At 44.2% G+C, this 20297-nt stretch overlaps 1 long non-coding RNA gene across 2 annotated transcripts in view; it reads left to right on the top strand.

Annotated features, from left to right (window-relative positions):
- The window catches only part of LOC309617370, a 63112-nt gene that overhangs the window by 24032 nt on the left and 18783 nt on the right, over positions 1-20297 (top strand). The gene's annotated exons all lie outside the window — the stretch shown is intronic.

The following is a 20297-nucleotide window of genomic DNA, read 5'->3' as shown; positions in this document are numbered from 1 at the left end:
CAAAACGTCTCACAACATTGCCCTTAAGGTGTCAGGGTTGCACTTCTGGGCCAGGGTTAAATTTTGAAGGCAAACTGATTTCAGCAAAGCATCTTTTTTTTTTTTTTAAATTAATTAATTAATTATTTTGGCTGTGTTGGGTCTTAGTTTCTGTGCGAGGGCTTTCTCTAGTTGTGGCAAGCGGGGGCCACTCTTCATCGCGGTGCGCGGGCCTCTCACTGTCGCGGCCTCTCTTGTTGTGGAGCACAGGCTCCAGACGCACAGGCTCAGTAGTTGTGGCTCACGGGCCCAGTCGCTCCGCGGCATGTGGGATCTTCCCAGACCAGGGCTCGAACCCGTGTCCCCTGCATTGGCAGGCAGATTCTCAACCACTGCGCCACCAGGGAAGCCCCAGCAAAGCATCTTGTGAGCGTTTTGGCACAGCTTGGTGAGCAGAAGTGATGCCCGTCTTCGACTCAACTCCAGCCACATCCTGGTGTCCATGGAAATAATGCAATTGAGCAGCCAAGGTAGAGAGGCTTGTAGAAGCTGCTATTAACTAGCTAGATGACCTTCCACAACTCACTTGCCTCTGCTGGGTTTCATCCGCCAAATGAACAGTTTGGGATAGATGTTCTCTAACATCGCTGTCTGTTTAAAAAATTCAGTACGTGGAGACCAATTCCTATTATCTGGGTAGTGGAGCAATAGTCTCGTCCAACATGCTCATTCTCTTCTAATTCCACACACCCCATTAAGTCCGGCCTTTGCCAGGGACGCTTACGTGACAGAGCAAGGTGGGATAAGTTGTTAAGAAGGGGTGTGTGGTCAGGGGTCCCCGCTGGACAGACGCCAGATGTGCACACAACAGAAACTGACTCTTGCAGCCTTAAGGAGAAAAGTGACGTGTTGGGAGGGTAATGGGCAGCTTGCAGGATCCACAGGAAGGCTGGAGACCAGAGACCAGGGGAGGCTGGGTGGCTGAGGACACAACCCTGGAATAAACTGCTGGTGCCTCCACCTGAACTCCTGCTCAGGACCTAGCCTCTTCATCTGTGTGGGTTAGAAAAAGGAGCCTGCTTTGCAACCACGTGTTAGAGGACCAGCTTGGTGAGCAGAGCATGGCCTGGATTCAGCCCTCCACATGTCCTTACCCAGGCAGGGGCCACCCTAGAGCAGGGGTCAGGGGCAGCCCGCTGGACCCACCACTGCTGGCCTCTCAACTCCGCTGCTGCTGTCTCTGATGATTTCCATTCAGCCTGCATTTTTTGTTTCACCACTTTTATTTATTTATTTATTTAAATTGGTGTATAGCTGATGTACAATATTATGTAAGTTTCAGGTGTACAACATAGTGATTTATATTCCATTTATAGTTATTATAAAATATTGGCTATAGTCCCTGTGCTGTACAGTATATCCTGAATTTTATTTATTTTATACATAGTAGTTTGTACCTCTTAATCTCCTACCCCTTTCTGGCCCCTCCCCCTTTCCCTCTCCCCACTGATAACCTCTAGTTTGTTCTCTAAATCTGTGAGTCTGTTTCTTTTTTCTTATACTCACTAGTTTGTTTTCTATATTAGGTTCCACATATAAGTGATATCATACAGTATTTGTCTTTCTCTGTCTGACTTATTTCACTAGGCATAATGCCCTCTAAGTCCATCCATATTGTTACAACTGGCAAAATTTCATTCTTTTTTATGGCTGAGTAATATTCCATTGTGTATATATACCACATCTTCTTTATCCATTCATCTGTTGATGGACACTTAGGTTGCTTCCATATTTTGGCTATTGTAAATAATGCTGCTATGAACATTGGGGTGCATGTATCTTTTCAAATTAATGCTTTCATTTTTTGTGTGTGTCACTGCTTTTAGATTTAGAGTTCTGGGCAAGAGCACTGGCTTACTTTGGCTTACTTTGACTGAGCCTGGCCCAGATCCAAGCTGTGGGGAAGGGGAAATACGTATCCCCTTTGGCTACCATAACGGGGTTTGGGTTCCCCTCAACTTGAAAGAATATTTCCGTGCCAGGTAGCCAAACAAAAGACAACAGTACAACTTACAAACTGCACCAAGTACAGATGTGCAGGTTGTTCACTGCAGAATCTAGGGGGCGCCATTCGCATTGTGGTCTAAATGAAAGGTGCCGCCAGGTTCTGTGTGCACAGCCGCTTGTACTGTGCGGTCATCAAAACCAGTGCACGCATTCACCTTCTCTTCTCAGCATCCTGTGAATGCTGACCCAGCAGTCCCCAGTTCTCTTTGTCTCCAGAGAACATCACATCAAATTCAGAATTACACGAACATTCTGAATACATCGAAAAGGAGCGAGGATTTAATTGCTGGCTCCTTGATGTGACTTGGGTTGAAAGTATGTCAATTGTCGTTCAAATGTTTTCAGAAATACAAAATGGCAAATTGATCATTTGTCCTTTTTCAGGGAGTTTGCTTCCGTTAGGTGATCTCTTTTCGACCTTTACAAAATTCAGTTTTCTCTGATCAAAGGAATTTGCTCTGGAAACACTTAGGGATATTATGAAAGAAGTTAATATTTAAACTTGCTGTAGACGTGTTTATATTTAATGTTCACTTTTGAATGCCAAAGGAAGGAGAGAGATTTCTAATGATTTTTCTCAGCAAACGTGCCTTCAACAGTTGTTAAGTGTTTGAAAACAGAGTTTAAAAGGAGATTGTTTTTCCTCCAACTATCCTATAAAAATCCTATACATACTGTTCTTTCCTTGGTTGAGCTGTTTATATTCATTTTCCCGAGTTTAATAACAGAAAATTCTCTTTCCATTATTTTATCTAGAGGCCTATATTTTGACATAAAACCAAGAAGCATTTCCACTCCTTACATTTTAGTCTCCTCACTTCTCAAAGCAAAAAGTAGTTCAATTAAATACCATCTAAGGGCTCCTTCGAGGCAGAGACCTTTGGAAATTGCTCTAACCCTTTAACATTTAGGAAAGCATATTTATAGAAGCAGAATGTCTTTGCAGTATGTGCTTGCTGTTCAGAGAGGCAAAAACTTCCCACACTCTCCTCTGAAGAATGAAGTAATTCCATTTCAAGGCTGGTCATTAGGAGTAATGGAGAGGCTGCCTGGGTGGAGTCTGGAATGTCACAGGCCCATCAGACCAGATTCATGTTTAGGTTTTAAATTAACTACAAGGGAAGTGTCCACTTCCACTGGTTCAGGGGAGGATCAGAGTGAAGATTTGGGGGGGGAAATCTCTGAAATCACAAGAAGAAATTTCCTCCATGCTAAGGGGTGGTGGTGGTGGGGAGTACTGTATCCATCCTCTCATTTATCTAATTGAATGATCCATCCATCCAACGATCCTAGCATTTATTCAGTACGTATTTAATAAGCACTTACTCTGTACCAGTGTGTACCAGATGCCATATGTGAATGCTACAGAGAATAGAGAAACACAGAATGCCAGAGAAACAGATTCAGGAGCAGAAAGGGATAATAGTGAATAAGGGAAGGCAGGAGGGCAGAGTGGGGCTAGGGATGTGAGTCTGTAGCAAGGGGAGTAGGCCAAATGTATTTTATGTTAGCATTTTAAGCTCTTTCAGATTCACTCTCCCATTATTTTATGTGTATTCTCTGCTGTGTAGAATTTCCATGGCCAAGTACATTCTTCTTGGATGAATTCATTTATTCATTTAACAAATATATATTGATACAGGGACTGTGTCAGGCCTTGGGTATACAGTAGTAGACAAAAAAAGACAGACTCTCTGGTCTTATGGAGTTTACAGTTTAGTGGGAAACAAATACACCTAGATAAATTCTATTTACAATTGTAATATGGGCCACAAAGGAAAAGTAAAAGGTATTAAAATACAAAAAAATAAGTCAATAATATGGCGTCTGGTACACAGTAAGTTCTCATTAAATATATACTGAATAAATGCTAGGATCATTGGATGGGTAGATCAATGGATGGATCATTCAATTAGATAAATGAGAGGATGGATATGGTACTCCCCCCGCCCCCTTAGCATGGAGGAAATTTCTTCTTGTGATTTCAAAGATCTCCCCAAAAATCTCCAGCTTGATGTTCCCCTAATGCAGTGGGAGTGGACACTCTCCTTGTAGTTAATTTAAAACCTAAACATGAACCTAGTCTGATGGGCCTGTGACACTCCAGGCTCTATCTGGGAGACTTTATTGGGGTTGGGGGTCAGAGAAGGCATTCTGAGCAATTAGATGTATGAATAGGGGTTAGGTGGGAGAAAGCAGGGCAAGAATGTTCCAGGCAGAGGTAACAAATAGCTTGTGTGAAGGTCCTAGGGCCAGAATGGAGGGCCTTGTCGGCTGGGCAGGGAGGAGATTGGCTTTCCTTATAAGAACAATGGGGTGGCAATGAGGAGTTTAAGAAGGGCGCAGCTCGCAGTGGAAACCCTGACATAGAAACATCATGGATCTTGGATATTTCTGTCCATTTGTGGCTGATGAGCTCTGTCCCTGGTGTCCAAGCTAGACACGAGGTGACAGCTCTACCAATTCATATGTGTTTTGTGTTTTGCAAATTAGAGTTTTATCACTTTTGAAATACACGATGTGAAAAAGCTGCATTGAATGAAAAAACCATTTGCATTATCACAGGAAATTTCAACATTCAAAAGAGCCATTCGATTCTAGAAGAATAACTTTAACAATTTTGGAATTGTTGTAAAGATAATTTAAAAATTTCCTCATTACCTGTGCATATACAAGTTTTCTCATAGATGGCGAATACCAAGACTTTGAAGAGATGATCATTAACAAGTCTTTATCAGGAATTGTGTGTGGCCATTTCAAGCATAAAATGTAATGCAGAAAAAGTTGTATTCACCGAAACAAGCCCAAGTTTCTCCATTAAAATATTAAGAAAGATTTTAAAGGGAGGGTTTGTCAAATTTAATAATAAACATGTTCCCTAAATCTTTGCATATTATAATTATATAACATTAAGAAAAGAAAATGAAGTTTTCGCCAAATCCTATATAGATATTCCCAATTTTCCTTCAGTTTACCCCTGGGTGCCATACACATATTAACATTTTCTACACGTGCCAAGATGTGCAGAAGGCAGGGAGGTGCCCTACCGAACCAAGAGCGGCACCAGTCTGACTTGTGTTCTAATCAGTTCAAGAAGCAGCTAAGCCCTGGCTTGCCAGATATGGCCTCACAAATCCTCTTTGAATGTCAACATTCTTCTGAGTAGAAAGTTCTCAACCTGTGAGCTTAGATGATGAGTCAGTCATAATGGACTAAGTTATGCTGCATAACAAACAGCCCCCAAATCTCAAGTTTTATTTTTCTATTATAGTACATGGTGCTTGCACATTGGGCACTGGGGGAACTCTGCTCATTGTGGATAAAAGAACTCTGGAAGGTTTTGCACCCATGATTAAATGCTCTGACTTCTGCTCAAACAGCTGCCTGGAACTATTCACAAGGTCCCATCCAGCCACAGGGGGGCCAGAAAGTATGCTTCCAGTGTGTGCCCAGACAGTAGAGAGCCAGGACTCGTGGGTGAGCAGCCCCGTGTACTCCCACAGGTGGTTTCTTTGAGTGGTCCTGGTGACGGATACTGTCATCTTTGTCCACTCTGCCTGTTCTATATCCTCTTCCACAATTGTTCAGAGACTGGCTCAATGGATTATGGATTTTCCCTTCTCTAGGGCACTTTAAGGGATGATGCGTCCCTCTCAATTGCCCATGAAGAGACTCCTTATAATGGGATCTGCAATTGGGGCCTTGAACCTCTAAGCTGGAAAGTGAGCTCTGGGCTTTGAGATCAGGGCTTGTATGGGAAGGGGCTGGTGGGCGGCGGCACTGCCTGCCTTCCTCTCAGCCTTGGCAGACAGGATAGAGTCGGAGGCGGAAGAGTCCATCTGTGTCCATAAGGAGCCTGCCTTCGGGCTTCACACCCTGGGCCGAAACACTCCCTCTCATTCAGTCTCTGTTTTGCAAATACAAAAACAGCTCCAACCTACACGAGAAGATCCAATCCTTTTCTTCTCACAGAGATCCTCAATGGGCCTCAGTCTGAGTCCGAAAAGTGCTTTCCTCCCTCCGTGTGCCCAAGGCGGGCGGGCTGTTCTACTTTCTACCAGTAGGGGTCATCATTTCCCTTTGTAATTCTTTGGAGACTAAAGCCTTCACAGGCCTAATTATATTTTTCCTTTTTTGTTTATGGCATTAATCCTGAAGTTAGGGTCGACCTGTGGTGAGCAATAATACATTTAACCTTTGCCTTCATGCACTAAGATGTAATTGATCATTTGTGGTCTCATTTTCAGGAGCTGGGAGCCTCGGTTCAGTTTAAGATAAATGGAGACAGGGGGACCCTCGATTTTAGTGACATGTTGAAGAGAACAAAGCACAGAGCTGACTTATTTTATGAACTCCACCATCTCTCTCACTTTTATTTAAAAGCAAAAAACAATGTTTTTTTTTCACTAAGTGATTTGTTATTTATTATTTTACAACCATAGTCAGATCCTGGTGAGGGTAATTTCCCTTAGAATGCACATTAGCGTCTAGTTGGTAAATAAACTTGAGGCATTTCTGCACTGGGCATAAAATAAAGACGAAAACGTTAAATTCTAAACCAAACGGTAGCATGGAATTAGAGCTTCTACATAGTGCACACTATGTTGTTCCCTTGATTATAATCTCATTGCTATATGTCTGGATTGCAAAACAATTATCCAGTGTGTTTTAATGCAAGCCTAAAGAAGCATTTCTGGTGAATTAACATTAACTGTGACTGTTTATTGAAAGCCCACAATGTGTCAGGCACACTAGCTACTGATATCCTCTATTCTTTAATGCTCACAATGTTGAAGAATAGAAGAGTAGATGTCACTAGATTTGATTCAAATACCTGGAGAGTAGGTATCACTAGATCTGATAGAAAAAGAAGGTGAGGCAAAGAGAGAGTAAGCAAGGAAAGACAAGATGACAAAACTAATAAGGGGGTAGAATCAGGATTCAAACCCAGGTCTCAGGCTCACGAGGCCCCTGATCTTATCACAATACTGCTTTGGGCTCTGAATACTTGCATGGGTGTCTTGCCTTTCCATCCTTTTACAATTTTGCTTCGTTTTTCTTATTTTCCACTTCGAGGCTCTAGACTTATGAACTTTTCAATTCCCTAATGTGTGTCTGGGCTTTAATTTAACCTGAGACTTAAGGAACATCCCTCGAGTAGTCTAGTTAGTAGCTTGCTCCTCATAAGAGGGAAACAGTATTTGCTGGTATATTTTGAATCTTCTAAGTGGATGCAGCAGCCGTTTGAATTCTGCGCGGATTTGGTTTCTTCTGTCCACGGGGCATTGTCCCTCATCTTTGAACAATAAAACTGGTTATTGAAAAAGAATCTGGGTCCATCAGGTAAGTAGAGAGCCCCAAGTGTGGAAGTTGATCCCCTGAATGGCCCAGCCTGCATCAGGCTAGTGATGGGTCCTCAGTTAGTGGGCAGGTTCTATAGATTTACTGACCACACAGGGCTTTCTACAGGGTCATCCCTGGTGTCTGCGGATGACCCTGGTCTGTGGCCAGGCAGATGTATCACCTTTAACTCCTGCTTTTCTGCCTAGTGGGGAGGGTGGATCAGAGGACTCCCATCCTTCCATGGTCGATGCTTTTCCCATCCCAGAGAATAGCCAGCCCACCTGTCCTCCCTCTGATGCCAATTTTAGGTCCAGACATCTAGGTTTTGTATCCAACTGTGCCCTTGGAGTGACTCAAGATGCCATTTTTTTCTACCTTCTTGCCCTTTGCATGCTGATGTCCCAGGAGCTTCTCTGTTTTTAATGAAACTCCAGAATATAAGATTCCACAATCTTCTATAACACAATCTGATGGTTCAAATTTGTTAGATATTTGTCTTTTCTTACAGCTAACTCAAATACTGCATGCTGTAATGTCAACCCATTTCCCATTACCTCCTTGGACAGAAATCTGAAGAAACTCACTGATATTCCTTAGGGCATGAATCTACTTGATACTTTAATAATAATCAAGAAATATAGGGTCCTTGAGTGTACAAGGTGCCTTCTAGACCCCATGAAATAGGCTTTTAGCAAGGAGTAAACTGAGGCTCAGAGAAGTTAGAGGATTTGCCTAGGTCACACAGCTGGGCGCTCGAACTAGACGACAGGTTGGAAAGGCCTGGGAAAGAGAAGGATAGAGAGAGGATCAGATCAAAATCCATACAGCTACTAAGGAAATGGAGGGAGTGGGCAGGAACCTGTTGAGTGATGCTTTGGAGAGCTTTTCTCATCTCTTCACAGAAAATTAGTCTCTAGGACCCTGCTCCAATATCCAAGACCTTTCTTTACACTCCTCCAGATGGAACAAGTGCTGTTGGATGCACCGGGTCCATAAGGACTCTTCTTAGGGTATATAACTCACTATTGCGCTACTGTCCTTTGTATTAATCAGAGTTCTCCAGAGAAATATATATATATATTTTAAGGAATTGGTTCACATGATTATGGAGTCTTGTCAAGTCCAAAATCTGATGGGGTAAGCTGGAATGCTGGGGACTTAGGGAAGAGTTGCAGTTCAAGTCCAAAGACCTCTGCTGGCAGAATTCCTTTGTCCCTGGGGGAGGTCAGTCTTTGTTCTATTCAGGCCTTCAACTGAATGGATGAGGCCCACCCACATTATGCAGAGCAATCTGCTTTTACTCAAAAAGTCCACTGATTTAAGTATTAATCTCATCCAAAAAACACCATCACAGAAACATCCAGAATAATGTTTGACCAAATATCTGGGCTCCATGGCCCAGCCAAGCTGACACATAAAATTACGGATTCCCATTCCAGGGTCTGTCTTAACTGCTGGACTGTGGGATCCCCCAGGGCAGTCACTGTCTTTTATCTTTCTCTCCAGCACTCTCTCAGTGATGAATATGCAGCAGGTACTCAATAAATGCATATTTATTTGATAAAACAAAAAATAAACAAAACCCCCCAAAGCACTTTCAAAACTAGTATCCAATTTTATTCTTCCCATACTTCTCTGGGGTGGGCACACTTGTCCCCACTCTCCCTGGTAAGAAACAGAGACTTATGAAAATATGCCCAGAATCACAAACCTGGTAAGTGGCAGAACCTGGTCTCCAGCTGTGGTCCTTATGCTTTTTGCCTTTGCACTATACTACAACGTGCTTTTATTTGATGTGAATGTCAGAGGAGGCATTCTGGGGTATACAGAATCAGTATCTTACAGAAACAGTTGTTCAAAGTCTAATCCAACTGACACCAGCAACGATGAATATTTTATTGAGATCTACCATTTTCTTGTGCACATCATTCAGCTATTTACTGAACAGCTGTGAAGTACCTAGCCCTGACTGGAGGTGAGCAATCGATCTAGTCTCTATCCATCCATTCCTCCATCTTTCCCTCGCTCCCTCCAGCCGATACTTACTGAGCATGTACTGTGCACCAGACGGCAGGGGAGGTGCCGGGAACATAAGGATGGTTAAGACCTGGTTCTGCCCTCAAGGTGTTCACAGTTAAGGGGGAAACCAGATATGTTACCCACCAGCCACAAGGGCTCGATGGCAGCATGTTTCTCTAGCAACAGGGAAGCCTGTGAGCGTCACGGTGCCCGGATCCCAGCAGGGACTTGGCAGCAGCAGGAATGCCTTCACACACGAGGGACCAGCTGGCTCTGGGCAGTGAGACTGGTCCCTGGGCTTCTCAGGTGTGTCACAGGCAGCAGAAAGAATGAAGAACACTGCTCTCTACTTTGTCCTTTATTTGAGGCTGAAAAAGGCCACATACACAATGCCAGGGACAGCACTGTCCCCTGACGGCCTGGTCTCTTGATCATTTTTATCATCATCGTTAGCAGTTATTATATCAGCATTTATCATCAAATATTTAGAGTCATCCACTTGTAGCAGGTCGTCCTTCCATCTTCCCTTCTCAGGTCTTAACAACAAAGCTGCACAAGGGACAGCTGCCTAATCACTCCCCTTGAGCCCTCTTGTCAGTGTTTCTTTCTTTTCGACAGCTCCACCTGCAAAGCCTGCTGGGGGGGAAGATAGCTTTCATCCACATGGGCCACCGGGGGCCTCAGAGCCTTCTCACATACTCTTCCATATCCTTGGAACACTCTTTGCACGGCCCCTCCTCATCCTTTTATGTCCTAACTTACATGCTACATCTTTGGAAAGATTTCCCCTCACCTCTTCCTCCCACCTGAAGCAGCTCCTTTCCCATTTGCTTCTCACTGTCTCTAATTCTCTGGTTTGTTTAATTGTTGGCTGCCTCCCCCGCGAGCATGCAAGCTTCCCAAGGCCTTGCCTGTTTCATTCAGCCTAGCACAGTGCCTTGCATGTCGTAAATGCTGAACCAAGATTTAGGGAATGGATGCAAGAGTCTTTGGAGGCATAGAGCCTGTCTCTGCGCAGCACAGCACCTCTGACCCCTGTCCCTGCTAGAACAGCCCCTGTGAAAGTGAGCTCATCCCTCCCACCGCTCTTTAAGGTGTTCTGATTCAGGGCTGACAGCACACCTCTGGTGGAAAGCGGAACCTTGAGTGGAGGTTGCTCTGCTGCACCGTTTATTCTGGACCCTTCCAACGCATTCCTCACGGGCTGTCTGGTGATGTCCTCTTGCTACTTCCTGCCCGTGTTCCCAGGCAGACTGTGAGCCTCTCAAGGACTTGATACGCTCTTTCATATCCCTGATGGCACTACGTGCTCAGGAAATACCTGTGGGGTATCCAGTCATGATTATTTTAAAGCTCATAACCATCTAGATTCGGATAGATCCACACAGCTCTCTGATCACCCCAGCTAAGGTGACAAGCTCCCAGTAGTATAGCAGAGTGGATAGGGATTCGATCTTGGAATTCAGTCAGTCTGAGTTTGGGTTCCGGCTCTGCTACTGTGACTTCAGGCAAGTCACTTAACCTATCTGAGACTCAATTCTTCATCTGTAGAATGGGCATAACTATAGTACCCACTATCCAGAGTTCACAGATGGAGGAGTGTATCTGGAGGGTCAGAGGATGGGGAAGAATTGCTATCAAGCTGTTGCCCCATTATGTGTGCTTGCTGAACATCATGGTTTGATAAAAGCAGGCAGGATCTTGCTGCTATGAGTGGCAGAGGATAGTGAAAGAGAAAGGAACAATAAGAATACAATAAAAACCACACTCAGGACTGTGGAGAGCTGCTCTGTATCACAGGACCATAGAGCACTTGGGGCTCGCAAACACAGCCTTGGAGTTCCAGGAAAAATGTAGACTGTGAGGCAGTGACATCTGTAAGAATCTTAGAAAGCTTTCCACCATGAATGATTAAAATGAAAATACATGTATACACTCGTAGTCACATACATTGGCCTGTAAACAGTGAAATCTCTAAATCTACTATGTTATGAAATCTCTGAAGGCACCATTAATAGAAGGTTCATCCTGGAAACCCTAATGACTACAAGACACCAGACACAGCACAGGAACTTAGGAGGTGCTGCTTGGTGGAATGGATGAACCTAGAATTTGGTATTTGAGAGGCATGTCATTCCTATCCCTTCCATGGTCATGGCAGCAGCTAACCAGGGTCGGGAGGGTGGGGTTGAACTCTGTAGAATGATCAGCTGAGTCAGGGGCCAGGTAGGAGATGCGCTGGGTGTCTGATCAGGCTGGGTAGCTAGAAGTGTGGTCCTGCCCATGCACAGGACCTGGGGGGAAGCAGGGTAATTGGAGGGATGCTACTTAGAATCCCAGAATTGGGAAGGACCTACAAAGATCAGGGGTACCAGCCTTTCCTTCAGCACATGGAAATCTGACACACCCAGTTCTTCTTGGAGGTTTCCAAGGATGGGGAACCACCATTTTCCTCCCTTTCCTTTTAAAAGCTACATTTCCCTGGTGACTCCTTCTTATGGCTGACCACAGTCTCTTGCTTTATTAGGAGTCCATGTCTCATTCTTTGGGTCCCTAGGAATATGTAAAGGAGAGCTCAGCATCCTCAAATGCTTCACTGACCTCATTTACTTCAATGTCTTTTAAAATACTCTAATCGAAAGCTGGGTATGATGCCCAATGAAGGCCTTAGTAATGAAGAAGGTTCAAATGGACAGGAAAATCATGGTATTCTGGAAGCTCAACCAACAATCTTTAATATTCTGACTCAGTTGAAGTTGTCAGCTCTAGGTGGCCACGATGAGATAACTAAATGCCCCATAGGTGACTAGGACATAGCCATGAGGCTCCCAACAGAGCCAGCCATACTGGCTTTAGAAGGTGAGCGGGTACCTTGATATCTGGGGAGCTCCAGGGTAGCTGGGGATTAGGAAAAGGGCTCTAGTTCTGGGGGATGCAGTGTGACCAATAGGGCTTTCTGGGAAAACTAAACTATGTGGGTGATTGGATTGAACTCAGAATAATGATTAAAGGAGGGCTCTAATACAAATAGCAATAATTGCAACCAATTATAGTTTTAATGATAAAAATAGCTTTTTGTTTTATTTGTTTCTCCTTATGAAAGATAGCATGTTTTTATTTCTTTTACTTCCCCAGCTTTACTAAGCTCTGATGGACAAATAAAAATTGTATATATTTAGGTTGTACAATGTGATTTTTTAAAAGGTATACAATGTGACGATTTAATATACATAAATGTTGTGAAATGATTACCACAATCAAGTTAACTAACACAGCCATCACCTCACATAGTAGCTTTTAGTTTTAAAAGCACTAGCACGGGGCTTCCCTGGTGGTGCAGTGGTTAAGAATCCGCCTGCCAATGCAGGAGACACGGGTTCGAGCCCTGGTCCGGGAAGATCCCACATGCCGTGGAGCGGCGAAGCCCGTGCTCCACAACTACTGAGCCTGCGCTCTAGAGCCCACAAGCCACAACTACTGAAGCCCGCGCGCCTAGAGCCCGTGCTCCGCAACAAGAGAAGCCACCGCAATGAGAAGCCTGTGCACTGCAGCGAAGAGTGGCCCCCACTTGCCTCAACTAAAGAAAGCCCGAGTGCAGCAATGAGGACCAAAAGCAGCCAAAAGGAGAAAAAAACAAATACTGTATGCAGCCAAAAATTAAAAAAAAATTAAAAATAAACAAATTTATTTAAAAAAAAAAGCACTAGCACGTACAAGGTATTCTGCTAAACACTTTATACGTATTATCTCACTCCTCACACCAATCTATGAATTAGGCACCATTATTATGCCTATCTTATAGGTAAGGAAACTGAGGCACATAGTGTAATAAGCTTATCAGGCATTCCGTTAAAGACACACCAGTGGTTATCAACTGGCAGTGATTTTGCTCCCAGGGGACATTTGAAAATGTCAGGAGACATTTTTGGTTTTCACGTGGAGCTGAGGGGCACTGCTACTGGCATCTAATGGGCTGAGACCAAGGATGCTGATATACATCCCACAATGTACAGGACAGCACCCCCACTCCTAACCCTAACAAAGAATTACCCAGCTTAAAATGTCACTAGTGCCCAGGTCAAGAAACCCTGCTCTATACAAGTGATCTACTTTAATCCTTACAGGGACCCTGATGAGAAAATTCGGGCTCACAGGGATGAAGCCATATGCCCAAGGTCTCTCAGTAGGTGAGTGGCAGGGCTGGGGGTTGAAGCTATGTGTGTCTAATTTCAAGCCAGGGCTCTTAGCTACACAGGTGGGTGGCTCCAGAGGGGTTGGTACACAGCATTTCAGGAATGGAGAAGAGTCTGGGTCTTGGGAAGTTGGACTCTGGAGCACTGTTATCAATTGCTAAGCTGCAATTTAGGGTCTATCATGGGAGCTCAATGGTGAACATGGGGGGAGCTGTGTTCCTTCTTGACACCAGGAGGAGGGCACATCAGCACTAAGCACCTTCTGACAGGAGGAGGACATTCCCTAAGGAAGTTGGAATGGATTTTGTTTGCAAATTCATTCACCCGTTCTGTGTTTATTGAAGGTTAACTCTGTGCTTGGTGCTGGTGATGTGACAGCAAAAGGCCAGTTTCCTGCCCCCATGAAACATATATTCAAGTGGGGAGATGATTGACAGTGTGCTAACCAGCAAACGCATAGAATAAGTATGTATGATTAGCCCCTTGAAGAAAATACATAGGTGCTCTGACAAAGGATAGTGTGTTGGTGGATATTTTACATAGGGAGTCAGGAAGGCCTCCCTGAGATGGGACCACATAAACCATAAGAAGGCTGGGAAGGAGCTGGGAGAAAATAATTTCAGGTCGTGGGAACGGCCAAGATAGAGATCATGTGGTGGGACTATGCTCAGGGTGTTCTAGCAGCAGATGGATAATATACGGGGCTATTCAAAGCACTGGTCTCTGACACTGCCAGGCTATGACGTGGGAAGAAGCTTGCACCAGAGTGTACGGTAATGCACTGCTTCCTTCATCGAGAGAGTCTGGCTCTGAAGAAAATGTCAGTGGAACCCAGCAGCGTGCTCAGTGATGTAGTTGATCGACATTCTGGCCCAAGCTCCTCATCTTATCCCAGACTGGTTACATTTTGTGGATGGTAGCTGGTCTGGGGACAACACACTGAATAGTCCTGCAGAAGCTGATGCTGACGGTTTTCCAGCCAGATTCCTCAGTCTATCCAGGCAGGCATGGCCCTGTGTCTTCTTGCTGAAGTGTGTTCCCAGGCCCATGAAGTGAGAGAGTGGCATGGACATATATACACTACCAAACGTAAAATAGATAGCTAGTGGGAAGCAGCCGCATAGCACAGGGAGATCAGCTCTGTGCTTTGTGACCACCTAGAGGGGTGGGATAGGGAGGGTGGGAGGGAGATGCAAGAGGTAGGAGATATGAGGATATATGTATACATATAGCTGATTCACTTTGTAATAAAGCAGAAAATAACACAACATTGTAAAGCAATTATATTATAATAAAGATGTTAAAAAAATAAATAAAAAAAAAATAAAAGGAGAGCTAAGAAAAAAAAAAAAGAAAAAGAGTGTCCCCAGGCCCAAACGGACACTCTGCCAGAGCACTGGGGATTAATGTCTCCAGAATGATGCTCAACAGTGAGGGGTGGGACAGGGTAGTAAACTCCCCAGCTCCCTCACTCTGTGCTGAGACCGCTCTGAGGCACGTCTACACAGAGGGTCCCCAGGAGAGCTGAGCCCCTACTGTCCACAGAAGTGATCCCCTCAGTAATGCACCGCTACACTTTTCCCACCCTCTCACAGCGCTTCCGGGATTATCTCTCAAATTATCTCCTTGCACCGAATCCTTGTCTCAAGGTCTGCTTCTGGGAGAACTCCAACAGAGCTCATGGCGGGACTGAAATGCACCCAGGGCGAATGGCAGCTGTGGAAGTCAGATAGCCGTGCAGTGTCAGATCACACGGGGCCTTGCGGATCACAGTAGGAAACTCGGACTTTATTCTAAGTGTGTGGGGAACCACTGAAGAGCTTAAGCAGGGGACGGGGATTGCATGAACCAGTTTATAAGTTAAAAAGCTCCTCAGGTTGTGCTCTGTGGAATGAGACGGGAGCCGGAGTAGAAGCAGAGGACAAGTTAGAAGCTGTTTGCAGCAGTTCGGGTAGGAGCTGATGCTGGCTAGGGGGTGTGGTACAGGTGGAGACACATGCATAGATTTGAGATATATTTTAGAGGATAAACCAATAGGACTTGATGGTGGATGGACCGCAGGGGGCAGGGAGAGGAAGGAGGGTCAAGGATAATGCCTTGATTTCTTGATTCCCAGTGTGGATGGAGGGAGCTGGGTGGTATTCTGCCATGAAAGGCACTCAGGAAGTCAATGATTAGGAAGAGTTTCTCTGCTTTGATAGTGCCTCACATTTAAGCCATGCTAGCTGATCCAGGAATCTACTGCAAGCAGTGAATAAATATGAACTGTATGTATCTCGGTAGAATCTCTGAGAGAAGATTAAAACCACTGTTACCGCCACAAGGAGAAGCCATTCCCTCTATTTCACCAAGCATAGGGACATTAAACTTAACAGGCTAAGAAATGAAGTGGAAAACCTGCCCAGTGACCGCGACGGCCGCTGACGAGCTCACACTGAGACGATTCCCTCAAAGTGAAATGGGAGACACGGGAGAGGTAGGGTAAGGACATGAGACCAAGACCTCGATCTTCAATAGCCAGGGGCTGCCAAACCACCACCCTCAAGCCACAGAGGGCCACCTGAAATGCACATATACATTTCCCAAGATCTGGCTGCAAAGGGAGGGATTAGAGACCTGGGGCCGTGTTTTATTTAGAGTGTGACCTCTCCTGGGAAAGGACATTTGGAACAAAACACAAACCAATGATACCCATATTTTAACAAATAGACCAAGACTTCATGCCCCAAATAAGGATTTCTTTAGGAAGCAGTCTCCTTGAAAGACCCTAGGATTATAGGTTTTCACAGTCAGAGATGTGCAAAGTTAGCACGGGTTAGCCCAAAGTGCAATGAACATCTGGCCACTGGTTGGGATGAGTATTTGGCAGCATTTTGAGAATGGTTCTGATGGAGAATGTCTGACTCTGGTCCTGAAATTCCAACTGCCTCCGTATTCCCAGTTGATACTCACAAGGCAACTGGTTTCTATACACCCTGTGGTACTTGGGTTTAACCACAATTATGATATCTGGATTTTATACCTTGTTTTGTTCACCAGACTGATGTCTGTCTATCTATCTATCTATCTATCTATCTATCTATCTATCTATCTATCTTCTATCTATCTGTCATCAAGTGATGTTTGATTCCTACCCAAACCAAAATCTGTTTTCATCATAAAGCCTGACCACCAATGAGCATTGTCCATAACAGAGCATAGAGATTATGAACACATGTTCTAGGGGTAAACTGATGGGGTTTAAATCCTGGCTCTCTTCCTTACCCACTCTGCACTCTTGGCTAAGTTAGTTAGCTACTCTCTACTGCAGTTTCTTAAGCTGTAAATGGGATAATACCTCACAGGACTGTAGTGAGGATTAACTGCATTAAGGCACCTAAAGCCTTAGAGCAGCACCTGGTCAGCACTCAGGTCTCAATAAGGGTTGGTGATAACAATTTTTGTATGTTTAGGGTCTGAAGGTACATTTTAAAAAAATCATATTTTTAATCAAAGTATAGATGATGTATGATATTGTATAAGCTACAGGTGTACAGTATAGTGATTCACAATTTTTAAGTTATACTCCATTTATAGTTATTAAAAATATTGGCTATATTCCCCTTGTTGTACAATATATCCTTGTAGCCTATTTATTTTAAGCATAATAGTTTGTACCTCTTAATCCCCTACACGTTATTTTTGCCGTCCTCCCTTGCCTCTCCTCACTGGTAACCACTAGTTTGTTTGCTATATCTGTGAGTCTGCTTCTTTTTTGTTATATTCATTCATTTGTTGTTCGTATTTTCTCTGTCTGACTTATTTCACTTAGCACAATACCCTCCAAGTCCATCCATGTTTGCTGCAAATGGCAAAATTCCAAGCTGGGGCAGTGTCCTCACCTTCAGGGCTCTGCATCCTCACCTGTGGGGCTTCCCGCTAGATGAACTGTTAGGTGGTCCCTTCAGCTGCCTGTGACCCCACAGTTCAGAGCTTTCCCAATGAGTGCCATCCATGCCCTGCTGACCCGCCTGCACAGACCCCCTCAGGAACCTTCTAGTAACCTTGGGACAGGGCTGGGGAGGGCTATGAAAAATACTTTAAATATTGTTTTCTGTCACCTTGCAAATAATATTTCCATTGTTCTCTGAAAGGAATGTATGTTCTTTATGGCAAAATTGAAAAATCTAGAAAAGAACAAAGAAGAACATAAAAACCACCTGCATCCACCACCATGTTTAACCACACGTAAGCCCAGTGCTGTTTTTATGATCATTAGTAGCTGTAGTTATTTAATATCAACTGTGTGTTTTGTTAACACGGTTTACTTCCTCTGATCTCATTTTAACCTCGCCATAGCCTTGCGAGGTGGGTATCGACTTTGCCATTTTATAGATAAGAAAGTTGGGGCTCAGAGACATGCGACCTGCTCAGGGTCAAACATCCTCTACTGTAAACTGCTTCTGCTCTTTAACAATCTATTATAAGTGTCTCCACATGTGGTTAAATATACTTCTAAAACACAACTTAGAATTTCAGATATTTAATTTTGCAACTAAGTAATTCATCCACATGGTTAAAAAATAAAAAGGTTTACGGTGAGGAGCTTTTGTTCATTCCTGTCCCCCTTGTGACTACTCTCACCAAAAACTCTTGCTCATTTCTTGGATCTCTTTCCAGAGTCTCCTTGCGATGATACAAGGTGGTATGCATATAGGTTTTTATTTTTCTGCAAAAGGTTGCACACTGGGGCTTCCCTGGTGGCGCAGTGGTTGGGAATCCGCCTGCTAATGCAGGGGACACGGGTTCGAGCCCTGGTTCAGGAAGATCCCACATGCCGCGGAGCAGCTGAGCCCGTACGCTACAACTACTGAGCCTGCGCTCTAGAGCCCGCGCACCTAGAGTCGGTGCTCCAAGACGAGAGAGGCCACCACAATGAGAGGCCCGCACACGGCAATGAAGAGTAGCCCCTGCTCCCTGCTCACCGCAACTAAAAAGAAAGCCCATGCACGGCAACGAAGACCCAATGCAGCCAAAAATAAATAAATTAAAAAAAAAAAAAGAAATGTAAAAAAAGATTGCACATTATAATCATTGTTCCACACTATAAATCTTGCTTTTTCACTGAACAATGTTTCTGAGAGAACTTTCTACATCAAGTGTATGCAGAACTTCCTCATTTCTTTTTGTCATGCTATAGTAATCCATTATATGAATATGCTGCAATTTATTTAACCAGTCACTATTGATAGACATTTGAATATTTTCCTTAATATTCACCCTTTCCAATAACGCTGTAAAGAATAACATTGCAAATGAGCCATTTTTCAGTTTTTAAAGGCTGTGTGATATTCCTGCTGAGTGACATGCCACAGTTTATTTAACCAATCCACTATGAATGGATATCTAGGTTGTTTCTGGGTTTCCCTTATTGCAAATAATGCTGATGTGAACATTCAGGCTCATGAGCACTTGTGCTCTTACTTTTGATCCTTCTCTCAGGGAAATGCTAGGAGTATTTTTAAGGCTTTTGATAACACCCTGCGCATCTGTCTCCAGGAAAGGCTGTGCCAGTCGCCAGCCGCAGTGTCTGAGAATGTGGGGTCCTGCTCGTCCTAATAGGATGCTCTCGGCGTAAGGCAGCTGGATTAGGTGAAGGAAGGGTAGTTCAGACCACAGACCAAGGGCAGCCACATTGGGGAAGTCCTTCAGACTTCTTAACCGAGAAGGAAACCACACTCACAGAGAGGGAGAGCCTTGCCCGAGCCCACGTGGACGGAGTGGATCATGTGGGCTGGAGCTGGGACTTTCTTGTGGCTCCTGAATCATTGCCGAGGCAGCATAGCTCAGTGGTTAGGGACATGGATCACTCAGTTTGGAATTCTTCCAGATTTTTGCTAGCTGTGTGCTCTGGGGTAAGCTAACAAACCTCTCTGAAGCTCAGATTTCTTATCTGTAAAATAGGACAAACCTCACTTAATTATGGCAAGGAATGAAAGTAGATAACCTGGTGGAACACAGGGGCTAGCCCACACTTATTAGTATTTTTATTAAAGACAGTCATCGTCATCATCCATTTACTCGTGGTCTCTCGGAGTTGACCGAGATGAAGACAAGCAGCTTGGGAGATAATTTGTAGGTACCAAGTCAGACTCAGGCTGCTGATTGATAAATAGATTTTGATGACTGTAGAGATGTCTTAATTTTCTAAGGGTATGAGCACTCATTCTGGTGTAAGCCTCTTCTCCAAGCCTTGAAGTTCTGGAGGAAGAGGGCTTGGAGAAGAGCAGGCACAGAGAGAGTCTCTATCTACCCAGTTCTTCCTTGCTTATCTGCGAGAAGCTTGGGCCACGCTGGCTGACTGGAGGTGTACTGTGTTTTGTTGAAAGCCCCCTGGCAGTTCAGGTCTCTCTCACTGCTGATGTGACTTGGTCCACTAATCATCCATCCATTTAGCAAATATTGATACTTATTAAGGGTCCACTCTTGTTATGTGGTAAGGATGCGATGTTGAACAAAAATGTGATTTATGCTTAAATGGAGCTTAGCACATAGTAGGGTGTACCAGCCTGCTAGTGCAGTGTAATAAACAGCTCTAACACTTCAGTGGCATGCAACAATGAGCATTTATTTTGCTATGCCTCTGTATCTATATGTTGGCTTCAAGTTTGGCTGATCTAGCTGGGCTCGTCAGGGCCGTTCTAAGTTGCAGGTCAA

This window comes from Balaenoptera borealis, assembly GCF_965194805.1.
Source record: "Balaenoptera borealis genome assembly, chromosome: 19".
In the NCBI taxonomy this organism is placed as follows: domain Eukaryota; kingdom Metazoa; phylum Chordata; class Mammalia; order Artiodactyla; family Balaenopteridae; genus Balaenoptera; species Balaenoptera borealis.
The sequence above is the reverse complement of the archived record's forward strand: the minus strand, read 5'-3'. Positions and strand labels throughout refer to the sequence as shown.